Genomic DNA, 23,512 nt, shown 5'->3' with positions numbered 1-23,512 from the left:
CCCTTCCTCCTCCCCGCTTCCCCCTGGCCCCGGTCCTGGCCACCATCCTATCCATCTCTTTTCTGTCTCTATGGCTTTGCCTATTCTGGACATTTCATCTACATGATATGACATGTTTTCTTTTGTGTCTGGCCTCTTTCCTCTACCAGTATGTTTTCAAGTCCATTCTTGCTGTAGCCTGTGTCTGCGCCTCTGTCCTTGTTGGGCCTGCATAGCATTCCACTGCCTGGATAGACCACCACCTCCTGTGGATCCACCTGCCCATCCGTGAGCACTGGGCTGTCTCCACCCACTGGCTGTTGTGACTAGAGCTGCCTAGTCAGCCTGTACACAGTGGTGTATAGGTGTTTGCCTCTTCTCTTCCCTGGTCTTGGTTATGGGGATCCGACAGCTCTGCCTGCAGAATGAAAAGGGAAATGGTGGGTGGTCTGCACCCCACTCCTGAGAGGGGCACAGAACTCTTGGTTCCATGGAAAGAGGCTGGGACTAGCAACCTCAGGGCTGGAGGAGGCCTTCTGTCTTGTAGGCAAACTCAGATCCTCTCCATCTTCGGGAAGCAAAAGTGGGTCCTGATTAGGAAAATGTCTCCTCCACCCTCGTACCACCATGATGCAGAAGTTGTCTGGGAAAGAAGTGTCTTTCTGGCCAGTTAGCTTTTTATTTTTCATACCATGTTTTTTTTTTTTTTTAATTTAAAGAAAATTAAAAAAAAAAATTGGCAACATCCTGTGGCTTGTGGGATCTCAGTTCAATGACCAGGGATGGAACCCATGCCCTCAGCAGTGAAAGCTTGAAGTCCTAACCACTGGACCCACCAGGGAATTTCCCAGTTTTTTAGATCATGGTGGTTTGTGTAAGGCAAGTGACTCAAACACAGTGGTCGAGGGTGTATTAGATTTTCCTGATGAGCCTGTTTTGTAAGCCTGTTAATTGGAAAAGCAACAGAAACCATCTCCAGAGACTCTTACCTTTTTGTAAAAAAGACCTGTCGCTGGTGCTTGGTCTCTGCCTAGGCAGGTGGCACTGGGACCCCTCAGAGCTGCAGTCGAGGTCTGTGGGACCTAACATGGGGCTTTCTTCCCAGGAGCTAAATTATTTAGCATCTTTAAATCACACACGATGGGGTTTTCATCTCAGGGAACAAACTGTGTGCATCTGTGTGTGTGTGTCAAGTCCACACACATTTTCCTAATCTGTCACTCTGCCTCGTTGCTAGGTAGCTGGTAGTCTGTGGAAGAGTCTGAACTTCTTAGGGGACGAGGAGGACACATATGTTATTTTCTTTGGATTCTGGAGGTTGGGGCGGGCGGGGGCGCCAGACCAGAGGGTAAAGACCCGAACAGCTTGGGTGGTTCACATAATCGCTTAATTCCCGGCTGCACTTGAGTTTCTTAGCTTTGTGGGGCGCGCGAGGGCAGGTTTTCCGCGGCCGGTAGGTTGCAGGAGGCCCCTGGCAGCCAACAGGGGAGAGCTTGCGTTGTTATTCCACAGACGGAGCATCACCCACTGAACCCCAAGCCCTGCGTGGCTAAGAGAGCTGTGTGGCCTCCATTTCTGTCCTCGCTTTTGGCCACAACTCGGTGGAAAAGACGCTGGCAGGGAGGGGAGAGCCATCTTGGTGTGTGTACGTGTGTGTTTAAAACACTGACGTTTCCTGGGCTCTGGGTACCGCTGCATGGCGGTTGGTCCCCCCACCCCCCCATCTTTTTCTCTTTGGGCCTGCTTGCCTGCCTGCAGAAAACTAATGAATCATTTCTAGCTGAATCCTAGCAGTGCAGACACACCAATGCCCTCTCTCTCTCTCCCCCTCCCTCCCTCCTCCTCTCTGCTCCTTCCCTCCCTCCCCCTTCCCTCTCTGCTCTCTCCCTCTGGCCCCCAGTTTGTAATCTGACACAGCAGACTGCAGTTGTCTCCCGGTGAACCTCCCAGTCTTGGCATTGCTGCTTCTAAGGTAGGCTGAGATTTATTATTATTTTTTTTTCTCCTAAAAATAGCTTCTCGTTTGCCTTTTCACCCCTCCGCACGCACCCCGCGCTGCAGCGGCGGCGGTGATCGCTGGGTGATAGCCGGAAACTCTCTGCCTGACAAAGTTTATTTTCCAGCGGTCTGAGGATGCCCTTCAGCACGGGGTCCGGGTACCGCGCGGCTGGCGAAGCTGCCATGGACGCCGGTGCGGAGAGCCGCGGGGAGAGGCGGACCGTTTCCAGACGATTCCTCCCGCTGATGCGGGATATTGCTGCTTGGTCCCCGTGGTTCTGGTTTCCCAGGGCAGGGCTGACGGTTCTCAGTCACTGTGGGGTTCCCGACACCCCTTCCGCCCCCAGCTTTGCAGAAAAGCCCCTCTGGGCGAAGTTTGACACCACGGCAGGCAATGTCTTTGTAACCCCCAGGTGTGTGAGTTCGGATTGTTTCTCATCTAAGCCTGTTGGGGGCTCCGGATGTGGTCTTCTTTGAGGTTGGGCTGGGGTGAGGAAGGGGTTGTGGGCCAAGGAATAAAAAAATAAAAGAGTTGGTTGTATCATCCCCAGTTTGGCTCAGATCTGAAATGTATGGAGCCAGGGACCTGCACGTTGAGAATTTGTCAATTCATGTCCCATAGACTGACTTGAATAATTTGTTTGTCAAAACAGATGTTCCCGGCAGAATGCGTGCGTGCGCATATGTGTGTGTGTGTGTGGGAGTGTGGGAGTGTGTGTGTGTGTGTGTGTGCCCACAGGCTGTTCGCTGGGGCAGGCCCTCCCCCGAAAGCCATGTTTTCACCTGGAGACGCAGTGTTTACAGGACGGTCTGCCGGGAGGGAAGTTGGGTTTGGGGGCCAGTGGGGGCTAGGGTGCTGCTTACTCTCCTGACGCTGAGGCCTTTGTAGAGGCAGGTGCGCTGCTGTCCCCAGGGCGTTCCCACGGGCTGTCCCCAAAAGTCCAGCTGAGGGCTGGGTGGACGCAGCTCAACACTCGGTCATTGGGTCACTGGGCTCAGGGCCACTGGGGGCTTCTGCAGGAACTGGGGACGGGGGCTCTCCAGACCCTTCCACTGGGTTTGCAGTCCCCCCAAGTTCTTAGGATGGCAGGGTGAGCGAGGAGGGGAGGGCCTTGAGGGAAGGGGTCCACCCTGGGCTCTCTCTCTGCATCATCACCTTTTACTAAAGTGAGACCCCCACCTCATTAAGGGACAGAAAATGTCCCAGGGAGAGCAGGCGGAGGAAGAAGGGAGTGAGCTGGCTATGAACATGGAAGATGGGATGGAGAGAGAAGGGGGGCGTGGACCACCTCTCCTCAAGCCCAGTTTCTGAACCAGGAGTAAAGGAGGTGCCATGGGAGGAGAGCACTTTAAACTTAGCCCGATTGCAAGGTGAACAGTCCCCGGGGGGGGTCCCCTCCCCATCCAGACACCCCAGCCCCTCAGCTTTCTCCCAGCCCTGCTGTGGAATCCCCTGTTGTGGCCCGGACCCCTAGCCTGTGGGATTTCGTTATCTTTGAGTGTGATTTGGGCTCCTGTGAAGTTGAAGCCTCCAGGCGAGATGCTTGGGTACCACCCGGGCTTGTGTCTCCGACGTGGGGCTTTGGTGTGGGAGGCAGGCAGGCAGACAGCCCCATCTGCAGTGTGGGGTGACTGGGCTGTGCCCCAGGGCCTACGGCTGCTCTGCTGGCCATATGGCACTGTACCCGGGACACGGAGCAAAGCATTTTGAGGTTATTTCAGGGAAGTGGCTGGCAGCTGATATTTACCACCCTCCCCTTCTGAGAAGATGACAAAGTGGGTCAGGGAAAGGTTGGCGCTGTCAGCGTGCCAGGGGAGTGGGTGGGACTTAAGGGGCTGCCCCCACCCCCACCCCAGTCCCAGGTTTGTGCCCTGCATCTCCCATATCAAACCCAGCTACATCTGAATCCCTGGTGGGGGGGAGTCTCAAAGCGTCCCCAGGTGAGGCTGTGTGCCGACTGGGCTGAGAACTAGCAATTAAAAAAAAGGCAGCAAACCAATTCCACTGATTCTCTCCACTGTGTTTTCCAGTCTCATTTCTCCCTACGTGGTTCGCGTTTGGGAGAACAGCCTGTGCTTAAAGGGCAGGAGGAGGGGCACAGAGCAGCGAGGTTCTTTCCTGAGCTTCTACTTCCAAGCCTCCCTCCTCTGTGTTTTTGGAGTGAAGCTTGAAGTTTTAATTAGCGCCAGGGCTCTCAAATGTTGGGGAGCATCCGAGTCATGGAGGGAGCAGGGTGAGAGCAGTTTCTGAGCAGCGCTGGGGATGGGGTCCAGGGTTTGAATTTCTCAGTTTCTGGTGCTGATGCTTCTGATCCAGGGACCTCATTTTGAGAACTGCTGGGTTAGGGGTCACCCCCAAGGTGGTCAAGCATCTGTGGGAGTCATCTACCGTGCTCTTGACTTCGGTTGTGAGTATAAACAAAGTGTGATTCTAGCAAAGCCCTGGCCCCTCCGGTGGGTGTAGGCTTGTGTTGGAACTTTGTTCGTAGCAAGGAGACTCCTTTCCTGCATGGCTGGAGCAACTGCTCCCAGTGGTAGGGGAGGTAGAGGATTTAACCGCTGAATTTCCCAGTTGTTTGGGGTAGCGGGAAGGTTGCAATCTGTGTAGTCCTGGGAACTTGTTTAAGGATGCACCTCCTGCTGTGCTGGTCTATTATGGATGCACTGGAGTGGCTGACCCTGACTGCTCGTAAACTGTTCTTCATTTCTCTGGTTCCTTTTGAATTAGATCATTATACTCTATGAACAGTGTTTCCCCAGCTTCTCTTTGCCTCTGCCTGTCCATTTGAAAAGCTGCCTGATCTTGTTATGGCATCTGCTCCAAGCTCACAATCGCAGAGAAGCAATGGCCTGTTGATGTTGGTGCCACTGCACGGGGTGCAAAGGGTTGGATGAACCTCACTCCACAGTCCCTAATGTGTTATTGTTACAGTCTGCTTTCCCCTTTCCTTCTCTCTGTCTCCCTTCTATCTCTCCCTTGCCCCTCTTCCTGTCTCTTCCCTTTCACCCCAGTCCCTACCTCCTTTATCTTTCCCATCACAGCCAGTCCCTTCAACGCATTTGATATATAACCCTGAATTTGCATCTATGAGAAACATTAGTGCTGCCACATTCCTAGGTTTTCTGATGAACAGAAATTCCATGGTGCTCTGGACCTTGTTCTGTTTCCTGCTTCTCTCATGCAGTCTTGTCCCCTTGCAGTCCCTCTGTGTCACAGTGTGTATTTCTGCTGAGTTACCTCTAACTGCTGTGTGATATTCCGTACAGCTCATGGACCACCTTTTTCTTGCCCATCCCTATCGAGGACACCAGGTTGGCTCCAGAGCCCAGTTGCACAGATGATGTTGCAGCAGCATCCTTGCACATGTGCCTGAGGGTCCTGAGTGAGAATCGTTCTGAGTGCATCTCAGAAGTGGATGGCTGGGGCGGAGGGGATGTGACTACTTTATTTCAGCAAGTGCTTCCAGCTCGCTCTGCAGGGTGCGTTCTCTTTCCCCATGTTCTTGCCAGTACTTAGCACTGTCCAACTTTCTAACGTTTGCAATGAACTTTTCCAGCCCTTGTGTATCCAGTTCTGCCTAAAGCTGTTTGGGAGGGGGCTTTCACAGACACTTCAATTCCAAACTAGCATTTGCGGGCAGCAGCAGAGTTGGGTGGGTTTTCAGGGGACTGGGCTATGTCTCTTCAGAGTCATTTCTTAAGTCTTAGGCAGCCTGCCCTGAGTCTCAGGCCTTATGGGTAACGGCTCTTCCTCTTTGAGAACCAATGTGGTTCTTGGGGGAGTGTCTGGGAGGGTCGTTTGGCTCATCCTTAGAGTGACAAAGAATCTCAAATTAACCCTTGACATTTGAAGCTATGTTTTCAATCACCAAGATCCACTGAGAAGACTCAAAATAAATCATTTCTCATGAGACTTTAAACCCATTCCTGGTAACTGGACCTGTGTGGATCCATATTCATAAGTCAATGATATCATACTAGGGTTTGTTGGGTTATGTGCATGCTCAGTCACTCAGTCATGTCTGACTCTTTGCTACTCCATGGACTGTAGCCCTCCAGGCTCCTCTGTCCATAGGCTTTTCCAGGCAAGAATATTGAAGTGAGTTGCTGTTTCCTCCTCCAGGGGATCTTCCTGACCTAGGAATCAAATCCGTGTCTCCTGTGCTTCCTGCATTGGCAGGTGGATTCTTGACCACTGAACTACCTGGGGAGCCCCTGTTGGGCTGTAGTTAATGTATTATTAATAACATGTGTACATGACATGTATATATTAATACGTGTATGAAGTGAAAGTTGCTCATTTGTGTCTAACTCTTTGCAACCCCATGGACTATATAGTCCATGGAATTCTCCAGGCCAGAATACTGGAGTGTAGCCTTTCCCTTCTCCAGGGGATCTTCCCAACCCAAGGATCAAACCCAGATCTCCCACATTGCAGGAGGATTCTTTATCAGCTGAACCACAAGGGAAGCCCAATACATGTATTTAATGCATTAAATGGATACCTGAGAAATAACAATTTAAACCTGCCTTGACATTTCTTAGTTTTTACTGGACCAGGAAGCTCATAAAATGGGAGCGGCTAGGGCTTCTCTGGGAATCTGGATGACTTATTCTTTTTTAAAATGTATTATTGTTTTTTAATTGAAGTATAGTTGATTTACAATGTTGTGTTAATTTCTGCTATATTCTTTTTTTGTTATGGTTTTTCCCAGGATTTTGACTGTAGTTCCTGTGCCCTATAGTAGGACAGTCAGATAACTTGTTCTTAATGTTCACTCACATGGGAAAGAAGTGTCACGACTTCCAGGCCCTGAGAGGCTTCACAGGGACACAGATGGGTGACGTGGCAGAGTCTGTGGCAATTGGGTGTGGGGGAGGTTGTTGAGAAATGGAGGAATCAGGGTGACCTAAGGACATTCATCTGAAATTATCTTATTTGCTGACATTTTTATTGTCTGTTTTTCCATGCAAGTGCTTTGCACATAGTAGGATGTCAATAAATATTTTTTGGAAAGAATGAAGAAAAGTGAAAGTAAAAGTTGTTCAGTCATGTCTGACTCTTTGTGACTCCATGGACAGTCCATGGAATTCTCCAGTCCAGAATACTGGAGTGGGTAGCTATTCCCTTCTCCAGGGGATCTTCCCAACCCAGGGATCAAACTCAGGTCTCCCACATTGCAGGCAGATTCTTTACCAACTGAGCTATCAGGGAAGCCAGGAATGAAGGAAGGGAATGACCTGTAAGAGGCCCCAGGGTGGGATGGGGCAGTAGTAACCTTTGGTCTGGTTACTGGCCTGTGCATTGTCGTCACCACAAGCTCTACAATTATGTGTTCCAGGATGGTTCTGTTCTCTAGAATGAAGCTCCTGGAAGGCAGCAGTTGTGATGTTTATTTTTGTAATCTAGGGATGAAGACAGTGCATTCACTTATTCATTCAGCAAACATTTGAGCCCCTATTAAATATTAAGTAGCATTTTGAGCACAGAGCAGCCAGCAAGATAGCTAAAATCTCTGCTCTTATGGTTGTATGTATGTGTGTGTGTTTGACAAGCAGATGACTGAAAAACAAATGGAGGCAACACCATACAGAAGATTAGAACAGCCTGATGTGAGAGCCTGTGGGGGGTATCCTCGAAGTTCTCATGGAGGAAGTGACATTTAAGAATCCAGGTATACAGATACAGGTGCAAAGACCCTAAATATGTGAGGGAAGGAACAGTGGTTTCCTTTCTCTTAGATGGCTGTGCAGGAAGTGCCAGCAGGATGTTTTTGGAGCAGGTGGAATGACAGGGGTCTGGAGTCCCGAGGCTTTTACCCGTGGACACTGAGCATGAGCCGTGAGTTCCTACGGGTGTCTGAAACCGGTGGGTGGAGGTAGTTTGCCAGTTCCATCCTCAGGGAATTGGCCACAGGGTTCCCTTTTTCGAGATGCGAAGGTTCCCCTCTCCACGTCCTCTTGTCCCCATCTTGCCCCACCCCACTGCATGCTGCCACCAAGAAAACCTGTTTGTCTCGCCTTTGGAAAAAAAGGCATTTTGAGTGGAGCTTGTGGCTGCTGATCTGGTCAGGGGGGACTTTGGAAAGATTCTCTGTGATGAAATATTCTTGTTGCCAAAACCCAGCACGGATGCTGTGATGACAGAGTTTAGAATTGGTTGCTGCAGTTGGCTCAGCAGAGTTGGTTTCCACTGGGAAGTTATGGATGGTTATTGTTGACTGATTGTTTCTAACACAGAATCACTCCTCATCGCGTTGCTCCACTGTTACTTCGAATTCAGAGATGTAAAGAGGTAATAGGGCCATGGGGTTGTCTGCTTGTTTCTAATGTTTCCCTCCTAACAGCACTCCCCTGCCCCATCCCAGAAGGAGCTCTGGAGTATTAGGAAATCATGTTTGGTTGTTAGCTCCACGTCTTTAAAGAGCTCAGATTTAGGGGCCAAGAATCTGATCTGTGTATCTACCTAGTTACCCAGGACTTGCTCTAGGGGGTTGGGATGCTGGTGAGCTGGGGGCCAGGTTTGGGGCAAGTGACAAGGCTGCCTCTGCTGATGTCAAAACCACACTGACTGTCCCTACACAGCTCACTACATGGGTTCTGCATCTTGAATTTGTTTTTTCAATGACATCTTTAAAAAAATTGTTTTTATTTATTTGTCTGCACTGGGTCTTGGCTGGGGCACGCAGAATCTTTAGTTTATGGCACGTGAACTCTTAGGTGCATCAAGTGGGATCTAGTTCTTGACCAAGGATTGAACCCAGGCCCCCTGCATTGGGAATGAAGAGTCTTAGCCACTGGACCACCAGGGAAGTCCTTCATTTTTTTAAAATTAATTTTTATTGGAGTATAGTTTGCTTTACAATGTTGTATTATAATAGTTTCTACTGTCCAGCAAAGTGAATCAGCTGTATATATACATATATCCCCTCTTTTTGGAATCTCCTTCCCATTTAGGTCACTGAAGAGTAATGAGCAGAGTTCCCTGAGCAATAGGTTCTCATTAGTTATCTGTTTTTTTGTTGTTGCTGTTCAGTCGGCAAGTTGTGTCTGGCTTTTTGCGACCCCGTGGACTGCAACACACCAGGCTCCCCATTCTCTACCATCTCCTGAAGTTTTCTCAAGTTCATGTCCATTGAGTTGGTGATGCTATCTAACCATCTCATCCTCTGCCACCCTCTTCTCCTTCTGCAGAAGTCCCTACTTTTGATTATAAAAGTAATGACTTTTCATTGTGGGAAAGTTAGAAAGTATTAAAAAAAAAAAAAAAAGGGAAGAAGAAAATATTGTTGATTCATAATCCTGTCACCCAGAACCAACCATTGTTAATACTGGCATTCTTTCCAGTTTCTTCTCTATGGGGGTTTTTATTTCATTAACTGTTTTGAAGTATGTTTTAAAAATATTTTACATGATAAAGTTGGCATTTCTCTATGATATAGAAAGACACTGCAAAAACATATCTTAGAGTAGCTGTGTAATACTTGAACATGGTTATTCCCAGCTTACTTATCATATAGGACCATTCAGGCTGTTTCAATTTTTCCTCATTATTACAAATAATGGGTGGCCACCCTGGTGGCTCAGATGGTAAAGAATCTGCCTGCAATGCTGGAGACCCAGGTTGGATCCCTGGATTGGGAAGAGCCCTTGGATAAGGAAATGGCTACCCACTCTAGCTTTCTTGCCTGGAGAATCCCCATGGACAGAGGAGCATGGTGGGCTACATTTCGTGTGTGTGTGTGTGTGTGTGTGTGTGTGTGTTTGTGTGCTCAGTCACTTCAGTTGTGTCCGACTCTTTGCAACCCCATGGACTGTAGCCCACCAGGCTTCTCTGTCCATGGGATTCTCCAGGCAAGAACACTGGAGTGGGTTGCCATGTCCTCCTCCAGGGGATCTTCATGTCCCAGGGATCAAACCTGCATCTCCTGCATTGCATGCAAATTCTTTACCGCTGAGCCACCTGGGAAGCCCAGCTACAGTTCATGGGGTCTCAAAAGAGTTGGACACGACTGAACAACTAACACACATGCGGTACCCAATTTGCTGTCCTTCTGGGTGACACGAGGGGCTGTCCATTTGTAGTGTCAAGGGATTTTATAGCAGCGTCTCCCATGGCCCAAGGCAGTCCCACAGGAGTGTCTCAAACTAGCTGTCAAGGTAGATTACAACCTCACTTCCCCTTCAAAACCTCCACTTCTCTGGAATTCTCTGGTCATCAAAGTGAATTGTGCCTTCTGCCACTCAGATACCCCATCTTGAGGATTGGGGGTCACTTTGGACTTCTCCTGGCCCACCCACATCCGATTTTGTGGAACCTGTCTGCTTGTGGCTGTGGCCAAATCTCCAGTGCTGGCAAGTGGCTGATACATAGTAGGTGCTCAGGAATGATGAACTGGTGTATGTGACACCCTCCAGGATGGGCTGGGTGCCTTTGTCACCCCCAGACTCTGGACAGTCCTCAAGCCCACCAGCTCTGGGTGGAGTCCCTTCACTCTAGTTCTGGACCATTTTTTTTAATATATTTTTTTAAAATGTGGACCATTTTTTAAAGTCTTTATTGAATTTGTTACAACCTTGCTTCTGTTTTGTGGGTTTTTGTTTTTTTTTTTCTTTAGCCATGAGGTATGTAGGATCTTAGCTCCCCAACCAGGGATTGAACCCTCAACCCCCGCTTTGGAAGGTGAAGTCTTAAGCACTGGACCCCCAGAGAAGTCCCTGGATCATTAAAAAAAATAATTTATTTTTGAGTTTTAATCAATTATGTATTTAGTTTTGACTGTGCTGGGTCTTCATTGCTCGACGTGGGCTTTCTCTAGTTGCAGTGGGCGGGCTTCTTCTTGCAGTGGCTTCTCTCGTTGTGGAGCACAGGCTCTAGGATGTGGAGGTAGTAGTTGCTGCACACGGGTTTATTTGCCATTGGGCATGTGCGATCTTTGTTCCCAGACCAGGGATCAAACCTGTGTCCCCTGCACTGGCAGATGAATTCTCAACCACTGGACCACCAGCGAAGTCCTGGACCAATTTTTTAGGCTGAGAATTAAATAAGGGAGCCTGTGTGAACAGCTCTTGGAACTGTAGATGCAGTAATATGTGTGACACTGACTGGGGATCCCCGTGTGTCCTTGATTTTTACATGCGCAACACTGAGGCTTTATGAAGTGGGCTTTGGACATAGTTTAGATCCATTTTACAGATAGCACAATCATCTAAGAGACATGAGGAACTTTTCCAGGGTCTCACACCTGGGGAGGAAGGGTCCAGGTTTTAAATTTGGGTCAACCAAGCTCGGAAGCTGGTGGATACCCACTGTGCAGAATTGCCCTCATGGAAGGAAGAGCAAGCTGGTGAGTGTGTCTTGAAGGCATCAGGGAGCTGTGGTGGCGATGGAGGTCGGGAGGGAGCAGGGGCAGACCTCGCAGTAGTGGTCAGAGGGCCTCAAATTGATTCTAGGTGAGATTAAAAGCAACTGGAAGGTTCTCAGGGGAGCAGCGTGGTCTGCCTGTTTTCAGCAGGATGCTCTGGCTGCTGTGTGGGGTGGACTGCAGGGCAGAGGTGGATGAGGAGATGGGGAGGGGCTGACACAGCCTACAGGGGATGAGACGATGGGGTCTCAGCTCAGGCCAGGGCATAGCAGTGGCCATGGTGAGAAGAGATCAGATTCAGGACTTGAAGGGGAAAAGAGAATAAATCCATGGGAACAGATCTAGGATACAGCTGAGGATGGAGGAGGAGGTTGGGAGGAGAGACTGCATGGAATGACACACATCTCCATTTCTAGCAGTGGTTCTCAGATCTTTTAAAAAATATGGCTGCCAAAGATGGACATTGGTGGACCCATACAATGGAATACTGTGTGTGCTGTGTGATTAGTCGCTCAGTCATGTCCAACTCTTTGTGACCCTGTAGACTGTATCCCGCCAGGCTCCTCTGTCCATGGGGATTTTCCAGGCAAGAATATTGGAGTGGCCTCCTCCAGGGGATCTTCCCAACCCTGGGATCAAACCCAGGTCTCCTGCATTGCAGATGGATTCTTTACCATCTGAGCCACCAGGGAATACTATTCAGCTATAAAAAAGCAGTGACATTCAGATGCATCCCACCCCGTGGATGAACCTCGGGAACAAGATGCTAAGCGAAAAGAGACAAGACATGGAGGATCACCTATTGTATGGTTCTGCCAGCATGAAATTTCCAGGACTGGAAACCCATAGACAGGAAGTAGTTTGGTGGCTGCCCAGGGCTGGAGGACTGGGGAGACTGGGAAATGATAAAGGTGTTGAGTTTCTTTCTGAGGTGATGAAAATGTCCTAAAATGGAGTATGGTGATGATTGCATGTATCTGAGAATATACTAAAATCCATTGATTTGTATACTTTAAATGGATGAGTTGAATGCTACTTGAGTTCCATCTCAATAAATCTGTTTTAAAAATACTGACGTCCCTGCCCCATCCCAGAGCACCTGCTCTAAGAGGCTCAAGTGGGCCCTGAAGGCTGGTCTCAGAGGCTCCAGGGACTGTCGGGTGGCCCCAGGCTCTGGGAGCTGATCTGTTCAGTTCTGGTTCTCTGTGCAGCCGTATCCCACTGCAGAAAGCCTGTTTCTTCCTCTTTCCTTGAGGGAGGGGCGGGGCTCCCTTCATCCTCTGTCATTTCTTCTGGACTTCCTTCAGGGGGTCAGTATTTGGAGGGTGCATGAACCCTCCAGGCCTGGGCATCTCCTCCTGCCCCAGCCCAGCATCCCAGAGCAGGAGGCCTGGGTGTGCACAGTGGCGTGTGCAGAGTCAGAGCTGTGGGCAAGGCGAGGCATTGATGTGGGTGGCATGTGATTCCCGGAGGTCCAAGTCACCCGAGGCTGCTTTCTTGTCTGTAACCAGCTTGTTTTAGCTCTTGCTTTTTCTTAAGATCAGGAAAGTTGATCTTGTCACTGGAGGATAAATTTGATTACTTTGTGTTTTCTCTATCGTTTCAAAATTTCACAGTTAATTTCTCTTCCATGGAGAGGGGGTGTGGAGGGTACAGCTGGCTGAGGTCAGCTCGACCATCAAAGTGGAGGCTAGGCATAACTGGTCCAGAATATTCCTTCCCCCTCCCCTGGGGTGTGGGATATGTGGGGAGAAGGCTTCCTTTACTCTGTCAGAATACAGTCCTGCCGCACTGGGGACCACTGGTATTTTCTGAATAATTCCTCTATTGATTAGTGATAAACCATTCAGTTCAGTTCAGTTGCTCAGTCTTGTCCAACTCTTTGTGACCCCATGGACTGCAGCACGCCAGCCCTCCCTGTCCATCACCAACTGCCGGAGTTTACCCAAACTCATGTCCATTGAGTCGGTAATGCCATCCAGCCATCTCATCCTCTGTACTGATTCATAATTCCACTTGCGATTAGTCTGGAATTCAATCATAACAGCGATACTAACAATCACTAACCCTATAAGGGGGGAGCTGTCATTCTCTGTGCTTGTGGATGGGGCTTGAGACCAGGGAACAGAAGTCACCTGCCCAGTCTCATGAGGCTGGTGAGTGAAGCAGTCAAGTGCACTGGGGCTCGTTGGGCAGAGCTCACACCCTAGCCATCAGGCAACACTGCCGCCGAGGAGGGTGCTGACCCGTTTCTGCACTCACTTCTCTCCCTATGGCTCCTGCAAGGGGAGTTAATCCCACAAATGGGGCTGGGAAATGACCTTCAGTAGGTGGCACTGGCCATGTTTAAGAGTCTTAAACCAGATTGGCTAGTTCTTGCCTTAGCTCTCTGATCTTCGGGGTGTGTAATTATGGATGTGTTTCTTTATATTTTTCTTATAGCTTTTTATTTTATATTGGGGTATAGCCGATTAGCAATGTTGTGATACCTTCAAATGAACAGAGAAGGGACTCAACCATACATATACATGTGTCCATTCTCCCCCCAACTCCCCTCCCATCCAGGCTGCCACGTAACCTTGAGCAGTTTCTTGTGCTATATAGTAGGTCCTTGTTGGTTATCCCTTTAAAATACAGCAGTGTGTACCTGTCCATCCCAAATTTCCCAAGCATCCATTCCCCCATCCTTCCCACCCCCTGCCTTGGGCAACTGTAAGTTTGTTCTCTGACATGCAATGGGTGTATTTCTTAACCTCTCTGTGCCTCGTTTTCCTATCTATAGAGCAATGTCATCTATCTCTTTCTCAAAGGATTGAGCTAATACAAGTAAACTGCTCAGTACCCAGTAAGCACTCAGTACATATTTTAGCTCTTACCATTATTCTCATTCAGATGGGGAGGCTATAGATGGGGTGTTTTGAGGATTAAATGAGTTGAATGATGTGAAACATTCAGGACAGGGCCTGGCAGACAGTGAGGGCTCTACACATGCTAGTTAGTATTATCACTGCTATGGTTCTCGGATCCCAAACAGACCAGACAGTAAAATGACAATGGAATGAATAGGATGAGATAAACAAGACAGGATCCCACCTGATCCATGAATGGGGACCTTCTCCTCACACCCCGTGCTCCGGGTGGGAGGTTGTCCCTGAAAGCCTTACTTCCGCTCAGCTGACTGATGGCAGAGCTGACCCCCTGCACCAGCCCGTCCTTCACTGGTGCCCTCATCCAGCACAGGATGAAAACATCACATTCTCCCTGCTCTCAGTGACTTGAATGTTTGAGCAGCCATTTACATCTTTCTGATGGGTAATCTGCATAAACAGCCACATGGAGATGAGGCTCGGCTCTCATGTGGCTCCTTTATGAAATCCTCGCTGCCATGTTGGCCTGGGTGTGTGTTGGATGCTCAGTCATGTCCTCTTTGACACCGCATGGACTGTAGCCTGCCAGGCTCCTCTGTCCATGGGATTGTCCAGGCAGGAATACTGGAGCGGGATCCATTCCCATCTCCAGGGGATCTTTCCCACCCAGGGATCAAACCCGGGTCTCCCTCCTTGCAGGCAGATTCTTCACCGCCTGAGCTACCAGGGAAGCCTGTCAACTTGGGTAAGGGCTCCTTTAAAGCCCAGACCTGCTGGGTTATTTCAGGTCAAAATCAGACTTGATGTAGGGACTCCCCAGTTCTGATCTGTTTCAAGAGCCTCAAGCAAAGGTGCTTTCACTGGCTCTTTGAAGTTTGTTTTGACTTGAGTCTCCTGGGCAGTGAAGCCTAGATTTTTAAATAGATGCTTCTGCAGTTTATTTATTTTTCTTTTCTTATGAGCAGAGCTGCCTAAACCATGTGGGAAGGAGAGACTTGTGCAGGGAATGGCATCGTGCAGTCCTGCTTGGGGTGTAGGGGCTGTGATGGGCTCGGCCTCTCTCTGTTTGGCTTTTGCGCACTGCCTCTGGGAAGATGCTCAGTTGGAGCTCGGCCCCACTGTCTGGGCAGACAGGACATTTCTGCAGCGCGGGGAGCCTGAGGCTCTTTCCGTCTGCCCTGCACAGGGACCTGGAGGCCTATAGAAGAAAGGGAGAGGGAGAAACAGTGGGGGGGCCTCGAACACAGTAGATAAAGCAAAAGACACATTCACTGATATTTCACCAGACAGGAGCACATCCGAAACAGGTGTGCTGGGACTTCCCTGGTGGTCCAGTGGTTAGGACTCTGTGCGTTCACTGCAGGGGATATGGGTTCGATCCCTCGTCAGGGAACTAAGCTCCCACATGCCTTGCAATGCAACAAAAATTAATAATAAAAATACTTTATTAAAAAAAGAAACAGGGGTACCCCTGGGGGTTAATGGGTACACCTGGCCCATGGGACAGCTGTGTCTCCTCTTGACCACCCTCACCCCCAGGATAGTTTTGTGACTCACAATCTCTGGAGAAACGAATGGGGGAAACATAACTCTTTTCATCCCAGAAGTAAATACATACAGAAAGGCTTGGATTAGGTGCCCCAGGATCCCTGGGTTCTGGACCGTGTTTTGCAATGAACGGGTTGGTCACCTCACTGCCTAGGTTTGGTCTTCATGGTTCCAAAGTGCAGATAGTAATCTCATGCTGTAACTGAAACTGGGGTCTGGCCGGTCGCCACTCAAAAGCCAATAAAAGGGCCAGGTTGGTGGAGATGAAACTTTGCTTTATTTTGGATGTTTGAAACCAGGGTGGGGTTGGGAGGGCAGACTCCTGTCCAAAGGCTGATTCCCCCCACCCCTACTGACCACTAGTGGGCAAGAGCTTTTATAGACGGAGGGAGGGGGCTCCATGAGAAACAGCACAGGCAGCTCTGACAGCCATCTTGAAATTGGTCATCAGTGGTCTGACCAGCATCATCTTATTTTCAGTACAGTTAGTCTTCAGATCCAGGGTCAGCTTGTTTCAATTTCTTGAGGGCTGGTCTCAAAATTGTGGCCACTTATGTCATGGCCTCAGTCTAGTCATCATGTAGTTAACTTCTTTCACTTGGTGGGGGGGGTTTCAGTATTGACAAGATAGCTCACAGGATATGGCTCAGACTATTACCTACAGCCCTTGAGAAGGAACAAAAGGTCCTTGACTATGTTTAATGACTAACTGCTGCTGCTGCTGCTAAATTGCTTCAGTCGTGTCCGACTCTGTGTGACCCCATAGATGGCAGCCCACCAGGCTCTGCCGTCCCTGGGATTCTCCAGGCAAGAACACTGGAGTGGGTTGCCATTTCCTTCTCCAATGCATGAAAGTGAAAAGTGAAAGTGAAGTCGCTCAGTTGCGTCCGACTCGTAGCAACCCCATGGACTGCAGCCTACCAGGCTCCTCCATCCATGGGATTTTCTAGGCAAGAGTACTGGAGTGGCTTGCCATTGCCTTCTCCGTTAATGACTAAAAAATTATTATTTAGTCCTGTTGGGCAGCTTTCCTTTGTTTCTCCATTTTTCAGTTCTCTGATTAAACTTATTCTTTGGCCAAAGTTTTTCCAGAGACTAAAAGCAGGCAGAGGACCTGGGGTGGGGGGCAAGGACCATAGAGTCCTGCTCGTTCCAGCACCACTGTTTCCCAAACTCGGGTCATGCAGGCATCACCTCCCAACCTGGTGCATGTGCGTTGTAAGTGGTGGTGTTTTACTTGCTCCTTTATCTCTTCAGCGGGGTGATGTTCCCCCTCCATAAGGCCAGCTTTGTGATTTCTTTTTGCCCCAGTTGTCCAAGCCTACGCCATTACTGACTTAATATCTGTTTTCAGTGGACTCATTTTCCTTTTTAAAGACATCTATGGAGGCTAAAAATAAACAAATGCAATTTTATGTGATTATTGTAAATGAAATCTTTATATCATGTTAGATGAAGCAGGACTAAAAATGAAACGAGTAAAGATAAGAGATGTCTAATTGGTCCTAAACATCTTCTCCCGCCTGCCTGGGCTCGGCTCCTGAGGTGCCCTCTCTGTTGAGGGGGGTTTTGTGAGTGGAGCTTTCGAAAGGTGTTGAAGACAGTCTGGTCCTGATCGATACTTCCTCCTGCAGGAACTCATGTAAGAGAACAGATAATGAATTAATGTCATTTAATGCTGCCCCTGAATAATAATAATACTAAACAAAGAACACTGTAACAGCTGACAGTGACATTCAGCTCTCTCTGTGTGCCAAGAAATGTTGTAAACACTTTGCAGGTTTTAGCACATTAAATCTTCAAGGGAGGGACTTCCCTGGTGGGTCCAATGGTGAAGCATTTGCCTTTCAATTCAGGGAATGTGAGTTCAATCCCTGATCCGGCAACTAACATCCCACATGTGTGTCGGACATGACTCTTTGTGACCCCATGGACTGTGGCCTGCCAGGTTCCTCTGTCCATGGGATTCTCTAGGCAAGGATACTGGAGTGGGTTGCCATTTCCTTCTTCAGGGTATCTTCCCCACAGAAAGATCTAACGCACATCTCTTAAGTCTCCTGCATTGGCAGGTGGATCTTCACCAGCTGAGCCACTGGAGAAACCCCCCTGACCTGACCCCTCGCTGGAGGGCAACTAAGCCCATGCGATGCAACTATTGAGACCGTGCACCCCAACTAGAGAGTCTGTATGCCCCAACAGAAATCCCATGTGCTGCAACTAAGACCCGACACAGCCAAATTAAAGAAAAAAAATAGATGAAGCAAAAGACAAACAGACAAATTATTAAAAACAAAACAAAACCAACTTTCTAGCAGCCCTACAAGGTTGTAGCATATGCTCAATCACTTCAGTCGTGTCCGAATCTTTGCAACCCTTGGACGGTAGGGTCCATACTGGAGTGGGTTGCCATGCCCTCCTCCAGGGGGTCTTCCCAACCCAGTAATCAAACCTGCGTCTCTTAAGTCTCCCGCACTGGCAGGCAGGTTCTTTACCACTAGCGCCACCTGGGAAGTCCCTGTGGGCTGACTGTGGCCCCAGAAGATGCATCTGAATCCTAAGCTCTGGAATTCTGACTATTGCCTGAAAGAGTGGAAGAGCAAATATCATTTACAGGGCAAAGGATAGGATCACACTAAGGACCTTGAGAGGAGGAGCTTATTATCCTGGATCATCTAGTGGGCCCTGGATGCAACTGCATGCACAGACACAGAGCAGGAGGCCATGTGACCATGGGGCAGAGACTGGAGGGATGTGGCCAGAAGCCAAGGAAGCCTGGAGGCGCTAGAAAGTGGATGGAGTAGAAAGAGTCCTCCCCTCAAGCCCCAGAGACCTTGGTTTCAGACTTCGGCCCTCAGATCTGTTATTGTGTGCAGTCGCTCAGTCATGTCTGATTTCTGCGACACCAGCCCACCAGGGAGAATGAATTTCTGATGTTATCAGCCAAATGGTTTGCTGTAATTTGTTACTGCAGCCATGGGAAACTCACACAGTGGGCATGACTGCTATCACTGTTGTGTGGATGAAGAAACTAAGCTACAGAGAGGTGGAGTAATTAGCCTGAGATCACACAGCCAGGAAGTGGCAAAGCTGGCATTTGAACCAGGGTGATTGGACTGGAGAGTATGGGAATCTTGGAACTTCCCAGAGGCTTCACACTGCTCACTGGCAGGCCTGCCCCACTTTGGGAAAACTGGGGACAGGCGGGCAGACTCATCAGCAGAAATTATTTAGAAAGCATGTCAAAACATGGGAAGCAGACTTCTCTGTGTTCCAGTGATTGAGACTCTGTGCTTCCACTGCAGAGAGTGTGGGTTTGATCCCTGGTCTGGGAACTACGATCCCACATGCCTCATGGTTATGTGTATGTTAGTTGCTCAGTCATGTCCAACTCTTTGCGAGCCCCATGGACTGTAGCCCGCCAGGTTTCTCTGTTTATGGGATTTCCCAGGCAAGAATACTGGAGTGGGTTGCCATCTCCTTCTCCAGGGGATCTTCCCAACCCAGGGACTGAACCTGGGTCTCCTGTGGCTCCTGCAGTGCAGGCAGATTCTTTACCATCTAAGCCACCAGGGATGCTCATGGTGGGGCCAAATAAATAAAACTTTGACCGAGGACCTGCAGAGGCGATTTCCCCTCACCCCTGCTCCTGGTGGCTCAGCCCTCCTTGCAGTCCCTGTCAGGGCCCTCTCCTGGGTCTTGGTGCCAGGGGAGGGTCAGTGCATTGGCCCCACACGCACTCTCCAGAGGTCCCTGGACCTCCAAGCACCACTTCATAGGAGAGAGCTCCAGCTGGGGCATTTGGACACAGAAAGGAGATGTTTAAGGGAGACTTCATTGATGTTCTCCAGAATACAACAAAAGTGGAGCCGCCTGCCTCACCAGCCTGTGATGGACCCAGTGTGTCCTAGAGGGACGCCTCCTTGGTGGCCTGGCCCCCGGCCTCTGCCCTGTGCTGAGTGACCTGAGGTTCCTCCTGTTGTTTCCTCCCTTCTACCCTCACCTGTCTCTTCATTTCCTACAGCATTTCTTCTCTGCTGTTCTATTACGGGGTGCTATTTTATTTTTCTTTCTTCTCCCCTAGGGATCTCCGTTTAAACACACACACACCAAAATACTCCACTGATTAGATTTGTTGAATCTTAGAATGTGGAAAGTCAACGTGAGCCCAGAGCAGGCTGCAGGCGGCAGCTTGTGGGTGAAAAGCTGATCGGGGTCAGGAGGGGGCAGCCCGGTCACGTGAGGGCTAATGCCTCTCAGATCCTGATTACCCATTACCGGGGAGCTGACCCGGCGCCCTGCCCAGAGCCAGGTGGGCAGACCCCAGGCTGGGGCTGAGTTGGGAGGGGGACCACCATCCTCAAGCCACTGTGGTTCAGGAGAGGATGCTGGATGGCAAAAGGCATGTCCACGCTTTTAAAAAATGATGATCACTTACCCTTTCTCCCTGAATTCTAAAGGTAATTTTCAAACACTGATGGTAGCCCATCATTTTCTTATTAGCAAATTGAGGCTTCTCGGGCAGCCAGTGTAATAACTGAAGATGACCCTCACATACTGGGCAGCGAGGGGCACCTGCTTGATGATAAGTGGTGACTGTAAAAGGCAGATGAAATAGGAAATAGATGGTGAGCATCCAATCCCGGGTTAACTGGCTCCCCTGGTGGTCCCGGGTCCGACATTCTGGCACCTGCAGCAATTATTTTAGGATTCGAGACCAACAATCCAGCCTGTGCCCACTGAGGTGACCCAGTGACCTGCATGATTTATGGAAAAGATCCTATTATCATGAACTTCTTGGGGCACCTAAAGTGTAACAGCATTTACTGAAATGAGCAAATTACTGGAAATCATAGTCTTGTCGTCGTGGCCCAGGAATGAAGGAGAAGAAATAAATGATGCTGATGCTGTTAACATACAGAGCATCCTCTGTGAAACTCTCTGAGTTTTTAATTTTTTATTGAATTTTCACAGCCTTATATTATGAATGCCGCTTTTAAGGATGGGCTTTATTGGATGAGGCTCAAGAATTTAAGTAACTTGTTCAAAGTCACAGTTTGTAACAGGGTGGGTGGGGTTGGGCAAGATTCTATTCTGTATAACCTGATTCTAGAGCCTTATCTCTTAACCAGTGTGCAGTGGTTCTTATTAGAATAGATTAATAGCTGAAAAGAAATTCTTTAAATTCCCATAGGGAAAGTGTAAAAGTGTTAGTCGCTCAGTCATGTCTGACTCTTTGTGACCCTATGTACTATATAGCCCGCCAGGCTCCTCTGTCCATGGAATTTCCCAGGCAAGAATACTGGAGTGGGTTGCCATTCTCTTCTCCAGGGGATCTTCCCAACCCAGGGATTGAACCCTGGTCTCCTGCATTGCAGGCAGATTCTTTCCCATCTGAGCCACCAGGGAAAGGAAGGGCAAATACACATGTTCCCTCCTTCCCTCCCTCCTTCTTTCTCTCTGTCTCTCTGTCACACACACACCATTTCCACCTATTTTCTCCTCCAACTCTCTCTCTTAAAAAAAAAAATTTATTTTTTTGCTGCATCAGGTCTTAGTTATGTGGGATCTTTCACTGCAGCGCACTGAGTCTCTAGCTGTGGCATGAGGGCTCCAGAGTGAGTGGGCTCAGTAGCTGTTCTGCGAGGATTTAATTACTCTGTGGCATGTGGGATCTTAGTTCCCAGACCAGGGATTGAACCCATGTACCCTGCATTGCAAGGCAGATTCTCAACCACTGGACCACCAAGGAAGTCCTTCCTCCAGCTCCTGGATAACTAAGTGACTATATCATTATTGACTTTGGCAAAGTCAATATCATTTCCAAGGGTTCAGCTCTAAGTTCCATTTTTCTCCCTACTCTTATGCAAATAGTCAATCCCATTCTTTTGTTAAGAAGAGTAGTTTGGTTAACTGGAACTCTGGAAATTTCTTGCACTGGATTATTGACTGAAATCAGCTGGATCCAGGAGCAGTGCTGTTGGGTAACCTCTTCCATGCTGTTATTTGGTGTGGGGGTGGGGGGCCCTTTGCAGCAATGCTCTTTTCTATACCTCCTGACCCCCCTCAAGTGCATGTATGAGGGTCGAATGGACACCCAGCAGGGTTGAGGGGTGTATGCCAGCTTTCTCCCCCTTGTCCAGAACTGTGGCGGAGGTGGGCGGGTAGGCTGCAACAGCTTCGTCCCACTTCTTTGATTGTAAGGTCCTGTGCATGCCTGCATGTGTGCTAAATCACTTCAGTCATGTCTGACTCTTTGCAACTCTATGGACTGTAGCCTGCCAGGCTCCTCTGTCCATGGGATTCTGCAGACGCGAATACTGGTGTGGGTTGCCATGCCTTCCTCCAGGGGATCTTCCTGACCCAGGGATTGAACCCACGTCTCTTATGTCTCCTACATTGGCAGGTGGGTTCTTTACCACTAGCGCCAACTGGGAAGCCCTTAAGGTTCTATAGTCAGTTGTAAACCTGTTTTGCCCTCTAAGTTCAAGGATCCATTTTAAAAGACATATTTGAGTTTGGCTAAAATGTCTTGGAGAAAAACATGAATTCTGCAGCTGTCCATCAGGCTGTTGTTGCAGGACCATGCTTCATCTGCAGGTTGGATCCTTCCTTCTCTGTCTCAGTCTCTGTTTTGTCTGCAGGTGTTCCTTACCTTGTGCAGCATCACTCTAATCTCTGCCATCATCTTCATGCCCTTCTGCTCTGTGCCTCCATCTGTCCTTTTCTGTCTTCTGTATGGATGGACTCACTGGATTTGGGGCCACTCTAATCCACTATGATCCCATCTCAATTTTTACATTCATTCTGTTACTTGAAGGTGTGTGTGGGTCTGGCTCACCGCTCAAAAGCTAACAAACAAGCTAGGTTGGTGGAAAGGGAAGTTTGCTTTATTTTAGATGCTGGCACCTCTGTCCAAGGGCTGACTCCACCCACTTTCTACTAGCAACCAGTGGGGCAAGAGCTTTTATAGACAGAAGAAGGGGGATAGATGTAGGAACAGCACAGTCAACTCTGACAGTAATCTTCAAATTGATTATCGGTGGTCTGACCAGTGTCATCTTGATTGTTTTAGGTACAGTTAATCTTGAGTTCCAGCATCCATTTGTTCCCATTTCTCTGAGGCCAGTTCTTAGAGTTGTGCCAGCTCATGTCCAGGGTACAGTCTGGTCATCATGTAGTTAACTTCTCCACCTGGGGTTTTAGTATCTATAAGACAGCTCACAGGATGTGGCTCAGAATATTATCTACAGCTCTTGGGAAAGAACTAAAGGTCCTTGACTTTGCTTAATGACTACATTATTATTTTTTGGTCTTCTTTGTTTTCCTTTGTTTCTGCATTTCTAATTTCTGTGATTAAAATTATTCTTTGACTAACATTTTCCACAGACAGAAGACATGCGGGGGTGGGGGGACTATAGGGTTCTGCTTCGTTTCAATTCCATCCGCAAAGGCTCTATTTCCAAATAAGGTCACATTCTGAGGTTCTGAGTGGACGTGAATTTGGAGGGACACCATTCAAATCACCATCATGACTGTCCACCCAAGGGGACCTTTGAGGGTGCAGGCTGGTGTTTCAGGATTCCCCTCAGTTCAGGTGACGTCCGAAGGAACCGATAGAGGGAGAAAAAAAGGCTGATGTTGAGGGACTGGGTTTTGTGAGTCTCTGTGGATACGACCAACGTGGTGTGAGAAAACACCATACAAAGTACAAGATTGTCAAGATTGTTGTCTGGCCAGTGACAGTTCAGGAAGTAT

General features: G+C 48.8%; 1 protein-coding gene across 2 annotated transcripts in view; it reads left to right on the top strand.

The window, feature by feature from the left end:
* Positions 1-1,421: 1,421 nt before the first annotated feature.
* The window catches only part of RIMBP2 (RIMS binding protein 2), a 308,606-nt gene continuing 286,515 nt past the window's right edge, over positions 1,422-23,512 (top strand). Inside the window, exon 1 of one of the 2 annotated variants that reach the window (XM_027567059.1) lies at positions 1,422-1,951. The gene's annotated coding sequence lies outside the window, so the exon portion shown is untranslated. The remainder of the gene's footprint in view (positions 1,952-23,512) is intronic. The other variant, XM_027567052.1, reaches the window with a different exon arrangement.

The sequence above is a fragment of the Bos indicus x Bos taurus genome, chromosome 17 (genome assembly GCF_003369695.1).
Source record: "Bos indicus x Bos taurus breed Angus x Brahman F1 hybrid chromosome 17, Bos_hybrid_MaternalHap_v2.0, whole genome shotgun sequence".
NCBI classification, from domain to species: domain Eukaryota; kingdom Metazoa; phylum Chordata; class Mammalia; order Artiodactyla; family Bovidae; genus Bos; species Bos indicus x Bos taurus.
Note: the sequence above shows the minus strand (reverse complement) of the source record. Positions and strands in the feature narration are given on the sequence as shown.